The sequence below is a fragment of the Pleurodeles waltl genome, chromosome 3_1, assembly GCF_031143425.1.
Source record: "Pleurodeles waltl isolate 20211129_DDA chromosome 3_1, aPleWal1.hap1.20221129, whole genome shotgun sequence".
NCBI classification, from domain to species: domain Eukaryota; kingdom Metazoa; phylum Chordata; class Amphibia; order Caudata; family Salamandridae; genus Pleurodeles; species Pleurodeles waltl.
Window position 1 is genome coordinate 708,084,188 of NC_090440.1, and position 13,799 is coordinate 708,097,986.

Sequence of the window (13,799 nt, forward strand, 5' to 3'; positions counted from 1 at the left end):
TGGGATAGTGTGGTTTTGTGGGGGCGGTGGGTTGCTGTGAGGTGTAAATGTTGGAACTTCAATGAGTGCAAGTCTTGAGGCTCATAATCATTCTTCAGAATGTATGTGGTCCTTCAGCCACTCTTATGTTACTGTGCCATTTGAAAAAGGATGCATTGTTGCATGCAGGTCCTTTTTTTGAGAGGTATGCTTCTGCTTTGTAAGGTGGACCTTTACTTTGGGAGGTGGGCCTGTGGTCATTCAAGAAGAGAAACTGGGCTATGCATTAAACCCTAAAACAGCAATTGACTTCAGTGTCATGGTGTCTCTTACTTCTGCCTCCTAGTAATTCTGCATCTGCTTAACTAGGTGTCAGCCCTTTGATGGGATTTTATGCACATGTCGATGCTGGTTCTTGTCATTGTTTGTGCTGTCCTTACAGTCTTCTTGAGTGGGATGCTATATCAAGAGTTCATTTGAGCTGCAGATTGCATTTGAAATGGTGCACAATGCTTGGAGCCAGCTGTGTCAAATTATATGTATTCTAAATACATACCATAATCAATTTTCTATTCCTCACTGTAGATAAATCTGGAATGTTTTATTTTATCCATTACTGCGATATGAACTTCTTCTGTTCACATTTTCACTTTGGAATAGCTTATCTAGTTGTGAACAGAGCATCTGATAAAGACTTCTAGTTGCAGATTCCTTACCTTAAAATTTTCCCCCAGGTATCAGACTGTATCCGGCGATTGTTTTTTTTCGAGCAATATCCTTGTGCGTCAGGTGGTGTCGGTGAACTCCGCGGGCATTGTAGTCACCGTGATGATGTCAGGAGCAGTACATAGACGCCGCTTCAGCGCAGTGACATCAGTTCTTTTCTTTCCGTGCCATGCGGTGATCTGGAGAGAGAGCTACCCTGGTCTGTTTTTGACCGATTTCGAAGACCGGTCCTAAGCCGTGATGTTGGTGACGGATCCGCATCGGGTCTGTTTGTGGTGCCTGGAGTGCGACCATGACCCGAAGTTGTGCTCCAAGTGCCGGTCCATGCACCCGAAGGCCTTGAGGGAGCGACCCCTCAAGCTCATGGGGGCCCGGCGCTCGACTCCCCGTAGGTCTCGGTCTTGCTTGAGGGAAAGGTCTGGAGTCCATTCGCGGAGCTACTACCATTCTTCTTCCTCTAAGTCTTCAGGCAAAGGTAAGAAGTCGTCGAATCGGTCCCGCCATACTTCGACCTCACCGTGACGCTCAGCTGATGCGACGTGGGATGAATGCCAACGCTCGAGGCCTCTGTCTTCTGTGCCTGCTTCTTGGTCCTCTTCGCACTTCCTCTAGTTTTCGGGAGCTAGAGCAACCTGTGCCTAATTGAAGGAGTTATATGAGGCCATGCGCCTCATTTTTGGGCAGGCCGACCCCGATACGGCGCCTTTGGCCCCAAGGGGTTCGGTCGAGGGGCCTTCGGGTTCTGCGGCTCTGGCCACCGAGGTCCCCTCCGTATCCACACCGATGCCAGACGTACCAATGAAACCTTTGCTGGCACTTGTTCGATTGTCAACGTTCCCGATGTCGGTGGTGCCCACCATCGGTGTTGACCCGATCCTCATCCCCAATGACTCTGAGTTGGAGCGGCATCAGCTGACACAATATCTGTCTTCGATGGGGCCTACTCACCTGAGATCGGGTTCTGACCCTTTTTCTTATGGGTACGAATTCGGGAAAGGATTGAAGAGGTCCCTGGACACTTATGAAAACCAGGATGACCCTAATTTGGACTGGACACAGGAGTTGGGTGAGGCCTGTGACCTGGGCAATTCTCCAGACACAGGCATGTTGTCTCCTCCTACCGTGGCTACAGCGGAGAGAGTGACATATTCTGTGGTGATCAGTAGGGCGGCTGAGGTCCTTGAGATGCCTACTGTTCAGGTCAGCTCAAATATCCTGACTGAGGTGCTGCAGCCAGGGGCTTCCACATTTGAGCCCGTTCTACCATTCAATGAAGCCCTCACTGATATCCTCCTGGGTACGTGGTCTAGACCCAACACAGGGGCTCCTGTGAACAAGACTATTGCACACCACCATCGGCCCTCCCTGAACGACCCTAAATTCCTGTCCTAACACCCCACGCCTGAGAATCTTGTCCAAGCTTCCTCTTCTTCAGGTGCATTCCCTTCTGCACCCCTGTAGGAAGTTGGCTCTGTATGCACTATTTCAAAGTAAGGAATAGTATGCACAGAGTCCAAGGGTTCCCCTTAGAGGTAAGATAGTGGCAAAAAGAGATAATACTAATGCTCTATTTTGTGGTTGTGTGGTCGAGCAGTAGGCTTATCCAAGGAGTAGTGTTAAGCATTTGTTGTACATACACACAGGCAATAAATGAGGAACACACACTCAGAGACAAATCCAGCCAATAGGTTTTGTTATAGACAAATACCTTTTCTTAGTTTATTTTAAGAACCACAGGTTCAAATTCTACATGTAATATCTAATTTGAAAGGTATTGCAGGTAAGTACTTTAGGAACTTTGAATCATTACATTAGCATGTATACTTTTTACATAAAACACAATAAGCTGTTTTAAAAGTGGACACAGTGCAATTTTCACAGTTCCTGGGGGAGGTAAGTTTTTGTTAGTTTTGTCAGGTAAGTAAATCACTTACAGGTCTCAGGTTTGGGTCCAAGGTAGCCCACCGTTGGGGGTTCAGAGCGACCCCAAAGTTACCACACCCGCAGCTCAGGGCCGGTCAGGTGCAGAGGTCAAAGAGGTGCCCAAAACACATAGGCTTCAATGGAGAGAAGGGGGTGCCCCGGTTCCAGTCTGCCAGCAGGTAAGTACCCGCGTCTTCGGAGGGCAGACCAGGGGGGTTTTGTAGGGCACCGGGGGGGACACAAGTTCACACAAAAAGTACACCCTCAGCGGCACTGGGACGGCCGGGTGCAGTGTAGAAACAAGCGTCGGGTTTTCAATGTAAATCAATGAGAGACCAAGGGATCTCTTCAGCGTTGCAGGCAGGCAAGGGGGGGGGCTCCTCGGGGTAGCCACCACCTGGGCAAGGGAGAGGGCCTCCTGGGGGTCACTCCTGCACAGGAGTTCCGTTCCTTTAGGTGCTGGGGGCTGCGGGTGCAGGGTCTTTTCCAGCCGTCAGGAAATGGAGTTCAGGCAGTCGCGGTCAGGGGGAGCCTTGGGATTCCCTCTGCAGGCGTCGCTGTGGGGGTTCAGGGGGGACAACTTTGGTTACTCACAGTCTTGGAGTCGCCGGAGGGTCCTCCCTGAGGTGTTGGTTCTCCACCAGTCGAGTCGGGGTCGCCGGGTGCAGTGTTGCAAGTCTCACGCTTCTTGCGGGGAGTTGCAGGGGTCTTTAAATCTGCTACTTGAAACAAAGTTGCAGTTCTTTTGGAGCAGGGCCGCTGTCCTCAGGAGTTTCTTGTCTTTCTCGAAGCAGGGCAGTCCTCAGAGGATTCAGAGGTGGCTGGTCCCTTGGAAAGCGTTGCTGGAGCAGGTTTCTTTGGAAGGCAGGAGACAGGCCGGTGAGTCTGGGGCCAAAGCAGTTGGTGTCTTCTGTTCTTCCTCTGCAGGGGTTTTTCAGCTCAGCAGTCCTCTTCTTCTTGTAGTTTCAGGAATCTAAATTCTTAGGTTCAGGGGAGCCCTTAAATACTAAATTTAAGGGCGTGTTTAGGTCTGGGGGGTTAGTAGCCAATGGCTACTAGCCCTGAGGGTGGGTACACCCTCTTTGTGCCTCCTCCCAAGGGGAGGGGGTCACATTCCTATCCCTATTGGGGGAATCCTCCATCTGCAAGATGGAGGATTTCTAAAAGTCAGAGTCACCTCAGCTCAGGACACCTTAGGGGCTGTCCTGACTGGCCAGTGACTCCTCCTTGTTTTTCTCATTATCTCTCCTGGACTTGCCGCCAAAAGTGGGGGCTGTGTCCAGGGGGCGGGCATCTCCACTAGCTGGAGTGCCCTGGGGCATTGTAACACGAAGCTTGAGCCTTTGAAGCTCACTGCTAGGTGTTACAGTTCCTGCAGGGGGGAGGTGTGAAGCACCTCCACCCAGAGCAGGCTTTGTTTCTGTCCTCAGAGAGCACAAAGGCTCTCACCGCATGGGGTCAGAAACTCGTCTCTCAGCAGCAGGCTGGCAGAGACCAGTCAGTCCTGCACTGAACAATTGGGTAATTTGTTCAGTGCATTTTTTAATAAATCCAACACTGGCATCAGTGTGGGTTTATTATTCTGAGAAGTTTGATACTAAACTTCCCAGTATTCAGTGTAGCCATTATGGAGCTGTGGAGTTCGTTTTTGACAGACTCCCAGACCATATGCTCTTATGGCTACCCTGCACTTACAATGTCTAAGGTTTTGCTTAGACACTGTAGGGGCATAGTGCTCATGCACATATGCCCTCACCTGTGGTATAGTGCACCCTGCCTTAGGGCTGTAAGGCCTACTAGAGGGGTGACTTACCTATGCCACAGGCAGTGTGAGGTTGGCATGGCACCCTGAGGGGAGTGCCATGTCGACTTAGTCATTTTCTCCCCACCAGCACACACAAGCTGGCAAGCAGTGTGTCTGTGCTGAGTGAGGGGTCCCTAGGGTGGCATAAGACATGCTGCAGCCTTTAGGGACCTTCCCTGGCATCAGGGCCCTTGGTACCAGGGGGTACCAGTTACAAGGGACTTACCTGGGTGCCAGGGGTGTGCCAATTGTAAAGACAGTGGTACATTTTAGGTGAAAGAACACTGGTGCTGGGGCCTGGTTAGCAGGGTCCCAGCACACTTCTCAGTCAAGTCAGCATCAGTATCAGGCAAAAAGTGGGGGGTAACTGCAACAGGGAGCCATTTCTTTACACAAGCCCCCCCTCCCCCAGCCCACAGGCCAGGAGACTCAGCCAAAGCTGGGAGAGTCTTCCTAGTCTATCAGGCGAGGAAGAGTAGAGGAAATAAGCTGGTTTGTTGCAGGGCCTTCTCTGCCTTACATCCTCCTGTTCAAGTCATTCCCTCGGGGGAACTGACCCACTTCCACAGTGATAGGACCTAGTCTGAATTGCCTCTTGTCTGTGTCTTTAATGTCTCCACCCATTCTCTCTATTTTGGGGTTAGAGGTATCCACCTCTGCTAATCTTATCTTAGCCATGGTCACCCCTAGCTTACCCAAAGAGGTTACCCAGATCTGGAGTAACCCCACCATGACCAACAGGGTCAGGGGGCCTAACTTGCTATTTGGCATGGGGTCAGACCACCATGCCAAGGATAGTGCAGCCATAAAGGCTAACACCCAGCAGAGGCCACTGACAGCTGTCAGTGCCCAGAACCACACCTTTAGCTCTTCACCTACAAGGGAAGGGGCTAAGTTACAGGCTTCTTTGGGTTCAGGGTGCCTGTCTGCTGTATTAGAGTGGGGAGTTACCACATCTTGTAGTAAACACCCTTCTTCCACTCTTTCTTCTGTTAGCTGAAGAGCCACCCACTAAGGCTTAACAGTTGCCTGACTAGCCAGGACTTCTTGTGGGTCAGGTTGGACTTTAACAGTGCCATTTTTGGAGTTCTCCCCTTCTGGAGCAGAATCTCCTTGGCTTACTGGAACCTTGGCTAAAGGTTGTCCACCCTTCCTACACTGTTTTCTATTATTTTTCTTCTGGGGCCTGCTTGCAGTTACTGCAGGGGCAGGACCTCCAGAATCCTTGGGAGAGGACTGGCACTGGACCAGTTCCTCTCTTGGGCTCTGACTAACCTCTGGGTAGTCATTTCCAAGGAGACAATCAAGGGGGAGGTCTGTACTGACTACCACCCTTCTCCAGCTAAAAGTCCCACCCACTTCTATGGGCACAAAAGCCACAGGCCTATCAGTGACCCTGTCTGGGCTAACTCTTACTCTGGCCATCTCACCTGGGATGTACTGGTTTGAGAACACCAGCCTGTCATGCACTATGGTGTGACTGGCACAAGTGTCTCTCAGGGCAGTGGCTGGGATTCCATTGACCAGTAGGTGGTGGAAGTGTCTACTTCCCTCTGGAATCTCCAACTCACCTGTTGGGCCCTTTTTCCAATTGAAGGCTATGAAGACCTCCTCATCTGAGGAGTCATCCCCAATGGCTACACTGGTCACCCCTGGGATTTTGCTAGGGGGTTTGTTTTTGGGACAAGAAGTGTCCTTGGTGTGGTGCCCTGTCTGTCTACAGTTATGGCACCATGCCTTAGTGGCATCCCAGTTCTTACCCTGGTACCCACCTTTGTTTTGGGTTGTGTCTCGGGGCCCACCCACCTGGTCTGGTTTTTGGGGGCCTACAGAGGACTCTTTTTCTTTATTTCTAGTGTCACCCACTTTCTCCTGGGGAGGCTTTGTAACCCCTTTCTTTTGGTCACCCCCAGTGGAAGTTTTGGTTACCCTAGTCTTGACCCAGTGGTCTGCCTTCTTTCCCAATTCTTGGGGAGAAATTGGACCTAGGTCTACCAGATACTGATGCAACTTTTCATTGAAGCAGTTACTTAAAATGTGTTCTTTCATAAACAAATTATAAAGCCCAACATAGTCATGCACTTCATTTCCAGTTACCCAACCATCCAGTGTTTTCACTGAGTAGTCTACAAAATCAACCCAGGTCTGGCTCGAGGATTTTTGAGCCCCCCTGAACCTAATTCTATACTCCTCAGTGGAGAATCCAAAGCCCTCAATCAGGGTACCCTTCATGAGGTCATAAGATTCTGCATCTTTTCCAGAGAGTGTGAGGAGTCTATCCCTACACTTTCCAGTGAACATTTCCCAAAGGAGAGCACACCAGGGAGATTTGTTCACTTTTCTGGTTACACAAGCCCTCTCAAAAGCTGTGAACAATTTGGTGATGTCATCACCATCTTCATATTTAGTCACAATCCCTTTAGGGATTTTCAACATGTCAGGAGAATCTCTGACCCTATTTATGTTGCTGCCACCATTGATGGGTCCTAGGCCCATCTCTTGTCTTTCCCTTTCTATGGCTAGGATCTGTCTTTCCAAAGCCAATCTTTTGGCCATCCTGGCTAACTGGATGTCCTCTTCACTGGAGTTATCCTCAGTGATTTCAGAGAGGTTGGTCCCTCCTGTGAGGGAACTAGCATCTCTGACTATGATTTGTGGAGTCAGGGCTTGAGATGCCCTGTCCTCCCTAAATAGGACTGGTGGGGGGGAATCACCCTCCAAGTCACTATACTCATCCTCTGTGTTGCCATCCTCAGAGGGGTTGGCTCTTTCAAACTCTGCCAACAGCTCCTGGAGCTGTAGTTTGGAAGGTCTGGAGCCCATTGCTATTTTCTTTAGTTTACAGAGTGACCTTAGCTCTCTCATCTGTAGATGGAGGTAAGGTGTGGTGTCGAGTTCCACCACATTCACATCTGTATTAGACATTATGCTTCTAAAAGTTGGAATACTTTTTAAGAAACTAAAACTAGTTCTAGAATCTAATTCAAACTTTTCACAAACTTTTAAACACTAAAAGAAATGCTAAACAGGGACTAACACAAGGCCCTAGCAGGACTTTTAATAATTTAGAAAAATTTCAAATTGCAAAAAATCAAGTTCTAATGACAATTTTTGGAATTTGTCGTGTGATCAGGTATTGGCTGAGTAGTCCAGCAAATGCAAAGTCTTGTACCCCACCGCTGATCCACCAATGTAGGAAGTTGGCTCTGTATGCACTATTTCAAAGTAAGGAATAGTATGCACAGAGTCCAAGGGTTCCCCTTAGAGGTAAGATAGTGGCAAAAAGAGATAATACTAATGCTCTATTTTGTGGTAGTGTGGTCGAGCAGTAGGCTTATCCAAGGAGTAGTGTTAAGCATTTGTTGTACATACACAAAGGCAATAAATGAGGAACACACACTCGGAGACAAATCCAGCCAATAGGTTTTGTTATAGAAAAATATATTTTCTTAGTTTATTTTAAGAACCACAGGTTCAAATTCTACATGTAATATCTCATTTGAAAGGTATTGCAGGTACGTTCTTTAGGAACTTTGAATCATTACATTAGCATGTATACTTTTTACATAAAACACAATAACCTGTTTTAAAAGTGGACACAGTGCAATTTTCACAGTTCCTGGGGGAGGTAAGTTTTTGTTAGTTTTGTCAGGTAAGTAAATCACTTACAAGTCTCGGGTTTGGGTCCAAGGTAGCCCACCGTTGGGGGTTCAGAGCGACCCCAAAGTTACCACACCCGCAGCTCAGGGCCGGTCAGGTGCAGAGGTCAAAGAGGTGCCCAAAACACATAGGCTTCAATGGAGAGAAGGGGGTGCCCAGGTTCCGGTCTGCCAGCAGGTAAGTACCCGCGTCTTCGGAGGGCAGACCAAGGGGGTTTTGTAGGGCACCGGGGGGGACACAAGTTCACACAAAAAGTACACCCTCAGCGGCACTGGGACGGCCGGGTGCAGTGTAGAAACAAGCGTCGGGTTTTCAATGTAAATCAATGAGAGACCAAGGGATCTCTTCAGCGTTGCAGGCAGGCAAGGGGGGGGGGGGGCTCCTCGGGGTAGCCACCACCTGGGCAAGGGAGAGGGCCTCCTGGGAGTCACTCCTGCACAGGAGTTCCGTTCCTTTAGGTGCTGGGGGCTGCGGGTGCAGGGTCTTTTCCAGCCGTCAGGAAATGGAGTTCAGGCAGTCGCGGTCAGGGGGAGCCTCGGGATTCCCTCTGCAGGCATCGCTGTGGGGGCTCAGGGGGGACAACTTTGGTTACTCACAGTCTTGGAGTCGCCGGAGGGTCCTCCCTGAGGTGTTGGTTCTCCACCAGTCGAGTCGGGGTCGCCGGGTGCAGTGTTGCAAGTCTCACGCTTCTTGCGGGGAGTTGCAGGGGTCTTTAAATCTGCTACTTGAAACAAAGTTGCAGTTCTTTTGGAGCAGGGCCGCTGTCCTCGGGAGTTTCTTGTCTTTCTCGAAGCAGGGCAGTCCTCAGAGGATTCAGAGGTCGCTGGTCCCTTGGAAAGCGTCGCTGGAGCAGGTTTCTTTGGAAGGCAGGAGACAGGCCGGTGAGTCTGGGGCCAAAGCAGTTGGTGTCTTCTGTTCTTCCTCTGCAGGGGTTTTTCAGCTCAGCAGTCCTCTTCTTCTTGTAGTTTCAGGAATCTAAATTCTTAGGTTCAGGGGAGCCCTTAAATACTAAATTTAAGGGCGTGTTTAGGTCTGGGGGGTTAGTAGCCAATGGCTACTAGCCCTGAGGGTGGGTACACCCTCTTTGTGCCTCCTCCCAAGGGGAGGGGGTCACATTCCTATCCCTATTGGGGGAATCCTCCATCTGCAAGATGGAGGATTTCTAAAAGTCAGAGTCACCTCAGCTCAGGACACCTTAGGGGCTGTCCTGACTGGCCAGTGACTCCTCCTTGTTTTTCTCATTATCTCTCCTGGACTTGCCGCCAAAAGTGGGGGCTGTGTCCAGGGGGGCGGGCATCTCCACTAGCTGGAGTGCCCTGGGGCATTGTAACACGAAGCTTGAGCCTTTGAAGCTCACTGCTAGGTGTTACAGTTCCTGCAGGGGGGAGGTGTGAAGCACCTCCACCCAGAGCAGGCTTTGTTTCTGTCCTCAGAGAGCACAAAGGCTCTCACCGCATGGGGTCAGAAACTCGTCTCTCAGCAGCAGGCTGGCAGAGACCAGTCAGTCCTGCACTGAACAATTGGGTAAAATACAGGGGGCATCTCTAAGATGCCCTCTGTGTGCATTTTTTAATAAATCCAACACTGGCATCAGTGTGGGTTTATTATTCTGAGAAGTTTGATACTAAACTTCCCAGTATTCAGTGTAGCCATTATGGAGCTGTGGAGTTCGTTTTTGACAGACTCCCAGACCATATGCTCTTATGGCTACCCTGCACTTACAATGTCTAAGGTTTTGCTTAGACACTGTAGGGGCATAGTGCTCATGCACATATGCCCTCATCTGTGGTATAGTGCACCCTGCCTTAGGGCTGTAAGACCTGCTAGAGGGGTGACTTACCTATGCCACAAGCAGTGTGAGGTTGGCATAGCACCCTGAGGGGAGTGCCATGTCGACTTAGTCATTTTCTCCCCACCAGCACACACAAGCTGGCAAGCAGTGTGTCTGTGCTGAGTGAGGGGTCCCTAGGGTGGCATAAGACATGCTGCAGCCCTTAGGGACCTTCCCTGGCATCAGGGCCCTTGGTACCAGGGGTACCAGTTACAAGGGACTTACCTGGGTGCCAGGGGTGTGCCAATTGTGGAGACAATGGTACATTTTAGGTGAAAGAACACTGGTGCTGTGGCCTGGTTAGCAGGGTCCCAGCACACTTCTCAGTCAAGTCAGCATCAGTTTCAGGCAAAAAGTGGGGGGTAACTGCAACAGGGAGCCATTTCTTTACAACCCCTGTATAGGGAATCAAAGAGGCTGAAATAATTTGGGAAGAAGTTGTTTTCTTCCTCCAGTCTTGCGCTGCAGTCCGTGAACACTGCATGCCTTTTGGGCCACCATACCTATTCTCTGTGGGAAACGGTTGCGCAAGTTCTGCTGCAGTTACTGGAGGAGGCCCATGCTATTGTCTCCCAAGCTGTCACCGAGAGTTCATGATCAGATGTGGCTGGACACAACCGAATTTCTGGGCAGATCGATTGCAGTGGCCTTGAGGCACCACGCCTGGTTGCATACATCTGTTTTTTTGGAGTATGTACAACAGACACTTATGGACATGTCCTTTGATGGCTCCCGTGTCTTTGGAAACCAGGTGGACACGGCTTTGGAGAGGTTCGGGACTCCTGGGCTATGGCTCGGTCCCTTGGCCTTTCCACTGCCCCTCACCCCCAACAGTCCCCCCTTTTGTGGCCAAGGAAGGAGCTCCCTGTCGCGTCCCCATCCCAGCCACTGTGTCACCCATGCTGTTAAGCCGCTGCGTGGCCATGGCCGCGGAATCCTGCGTGGGACAGAGACCCAGAGGTCTGTCCAGTCCATCCCTGCCCCCGCTGCAGCCTCCGAACCCTCCTAGTCTGTCGCCACACTCCGATCCAGTTGGCGGCAGGATTCACCATCACCTGCCCCACTGGGAATCCATCATTACGGACAGGTGGATTTTACAGATAGTTCAAAGGAGCTACTCCCACCCCTTCAAATCTGCAACATCAGCCATGCCTCCATCAGTCCGCAATCTTCCAGAGGATCATTTGGCGCTTCTCCACCAGGAAGTCGCAGCTCTCTTGGCCAAAGGAGCCATAGAGAAGGTCCCTGCGCCAGAAGTAGGTTGTGGTTGTTATTCCCGCTACTTTCTGGTGCCCAAAAAAGACAAGGGCTTACACCCTATCCTAGACCTTTGGGACCTCAATTACTTCCATATTCTGGCTATTTCAGCCTCTGTCTTGGGTTTTGGTGAGACTGACTCTAAGGCTGCTGGACCTCATGGCCTCCTGCATCCTGCTAGTGACACTGTGCAGTAGGACTTGAAGTTCCAGTGGGCGCAGCATCAGGGAAATCTCTCCGACATGGCCCAGATCTCGAAGGAGACTGCGAAAGACCTGGTGTGGTGTCTTTTGAATCCACATTGGGTCCACGGCAGATCCATCTCCCTTCCCCCGCCACATCTCTCCATAGTGACAGATGTGTCACTTCTGGGTTGGGGCGGCCACGTGGGGGAGGTGGAGATCAGAGGCCTCTGGTCTCCAGCGGAGTCTGGGCTCCATATCAATCTTCTGGAGCTCTGGGCTATCAGCGTTGCATTTAAAGCATTTCTTCCCTCTCTCAAAGGGAAAGCAGTGCAAGTGTCCCCGGACATGCTACTGCCTTGTTGTACTGCAACAAACAGAGTGGAGTAGGGTCCTCGACCTTTTGTCAGGAGGCACTACGCCTCTGCACATGGCTGGAAGATCAGGACCTTACCCTGGTAGTTCAACATCTGGTGGGCTCTCTGAACAGCAGAGCAGACAAACTCAGCCGTCGATGCATAGCCGATCACGAATGGCATCTCTATCTGGAGGTGACGCAAGGTCTCTTTCAGCGGTGGAGAGAGTGTTGGTTATATCTGTTTGCCTCCGCAGAGAACGCGCAATGTCAGCTGTTTTGCACGTTGGAGTTTCCAAGAGGGCACTCGCTTGGGGCTTTTCGAGGTGGAACTATGGTCTCCTTTCTGCCTATACCACTTCTACCCAGAGTTCTCAAGGAGATCAGGAACGATCGGGCCCAAGTTATCTTGGTGGCTCCGGACTGGGCACTGAGAGTATGGTATCCAGAGCTATTGAGCATGGCCACCGATCCTCCACTCAGACTGCCTCTTCGGGAGGATCTTCTGTCGCAGCAGCAGGGGACAGTTCTTCACCCGAACCTGTCCAATCTCCGCCTTCCTGCGTGGCGATTGAGCGGCAGCAGTTGACAGCTTTTGACCTTCCACCCAAAGTCTGTGACATTATCTTGGCAGCCAGGCGTCCCTCCACCAAAACGGTATATGCCTGTCACTGGCATAAATTTGAGGCATGGTGTACCAACAAATCTGTTGATCCCCTCTCTGCTCCTCTTTCTGAAGTTCTTTTGTTCATTTTTTCTTTAGCCCAGCAAGGCTCTACTTTGGGCACTCTTAATGGGTATTTATTGGCTATTTCGGCCTCCTATTGTGAATCTATTCCTTAAAGGTCTCATCCATTTATTTCCTCCCACTCCATTTATCATGCCTCAATGGGACCTCAGTCTTGTCCTTACTTACATAATGTGTACTCCCTTTGGGTCTATTCACAATTGTCCTTTACGGCTCCTCACATTCAAGACTGTCTTTGTTGTTGTGATCACTTCTGCTCACAGAGTAAGTGAGCTTCAGACTCTTTCTTCCAAGCCCCCATACTTGTCTGTGCACCCTGACAAAGTGGTGTTGCGCACTAAGGCTTCCTTTCTTCCCAGGGTTGTTGCACCTTTTCATGTAGGCCAGTCCATCACCTTGCCTACTTTTTACGCACCCCCACATTCTTCTCATGAGGAGGAGAGACTCCACCGTCTGGACCCAAAAAGAGCATTGGCGTTCAATCTAAATTGTACTAAAGATTTCCGGGTGGACGATCAACTCTTTGTTGGATATGTGGGTGCGAAGAAAGAGAAGGCGGTGCAAAAACGTACCCTCTATCGATGGGTACTCCTTTGCATCAAGATGTGCTACGCTTTAGCCAAGAAGCAACCCCCTGAGGGCTTGCGCGCTCATTCCACCAGAGCAACTGCTGCTTCCACTGCGTTAGCACGCGGAGTGCCAGGCGGCTTCGTGGGCATCCCTGCACACGTTTGCTAAACATTACTTCCTGGACAGTCAGGTCTGTCAGGACGGCTACTTTGGTAATTCTGTCCTGCAGGACTTTCTAGTAGGATCTTGTTTTGCAGCCCACCTCCGTGGATGGCATTGCTTGGGTATCTATTCTAAGGTAACAAATCTGCAACTAGAAGTCTCTATCAGATGTACAAGTTACTCACCTTCGGTAACGAAATATCCAGTAGAGACATATTCTAGTTGAGATTTCTTACTGGCCCACCCATCCTCCCCGCTTGCAAACTGATTTCAAGGAACAGGGATTCCCCATTGAGGTCCTTAGTCCTGGTGCACCAACCTCAGTGTTCTTAGCAGCTCTGTGCTTTGGCGTGGAAATTCATTAAAAGAAACTGACATCACTGCGCTGAGGTGGCGTCTGTGTACTACTCCCGATGTCATCACGGTGACTACAATTCCCGCAGAGTCGACCGACGCCACCTACTGATGCGCAAGGGTATTGCTCGAAGAAAAAAATCTCTGGATCCAGTCTGATGCCTGGGTGAAAATTCTAAGGTAGTGAATCTGCAACTAGAATATATCTCTACCAGATATTTTGTTACCGAAGGTAAGTAACTTGTACT

At 50.3% G+C, this 13,799-nt stretch overlaps 1 protein-coding gene across 3 annotated transcripts in view; it reads left to right on the top strand.

Moving 5' to 3' along the window:
• MACF1 (microtubule actin crosslinking factor 1) overlaps window positions 1-13,799 on the top strand; it is a 1,225,213-nt gene that overhangs the window by 1,166,261 nt on the left and 45,153 nt on the right. The gene's annotated exons all lie outside the window — the stretch shown is intronic.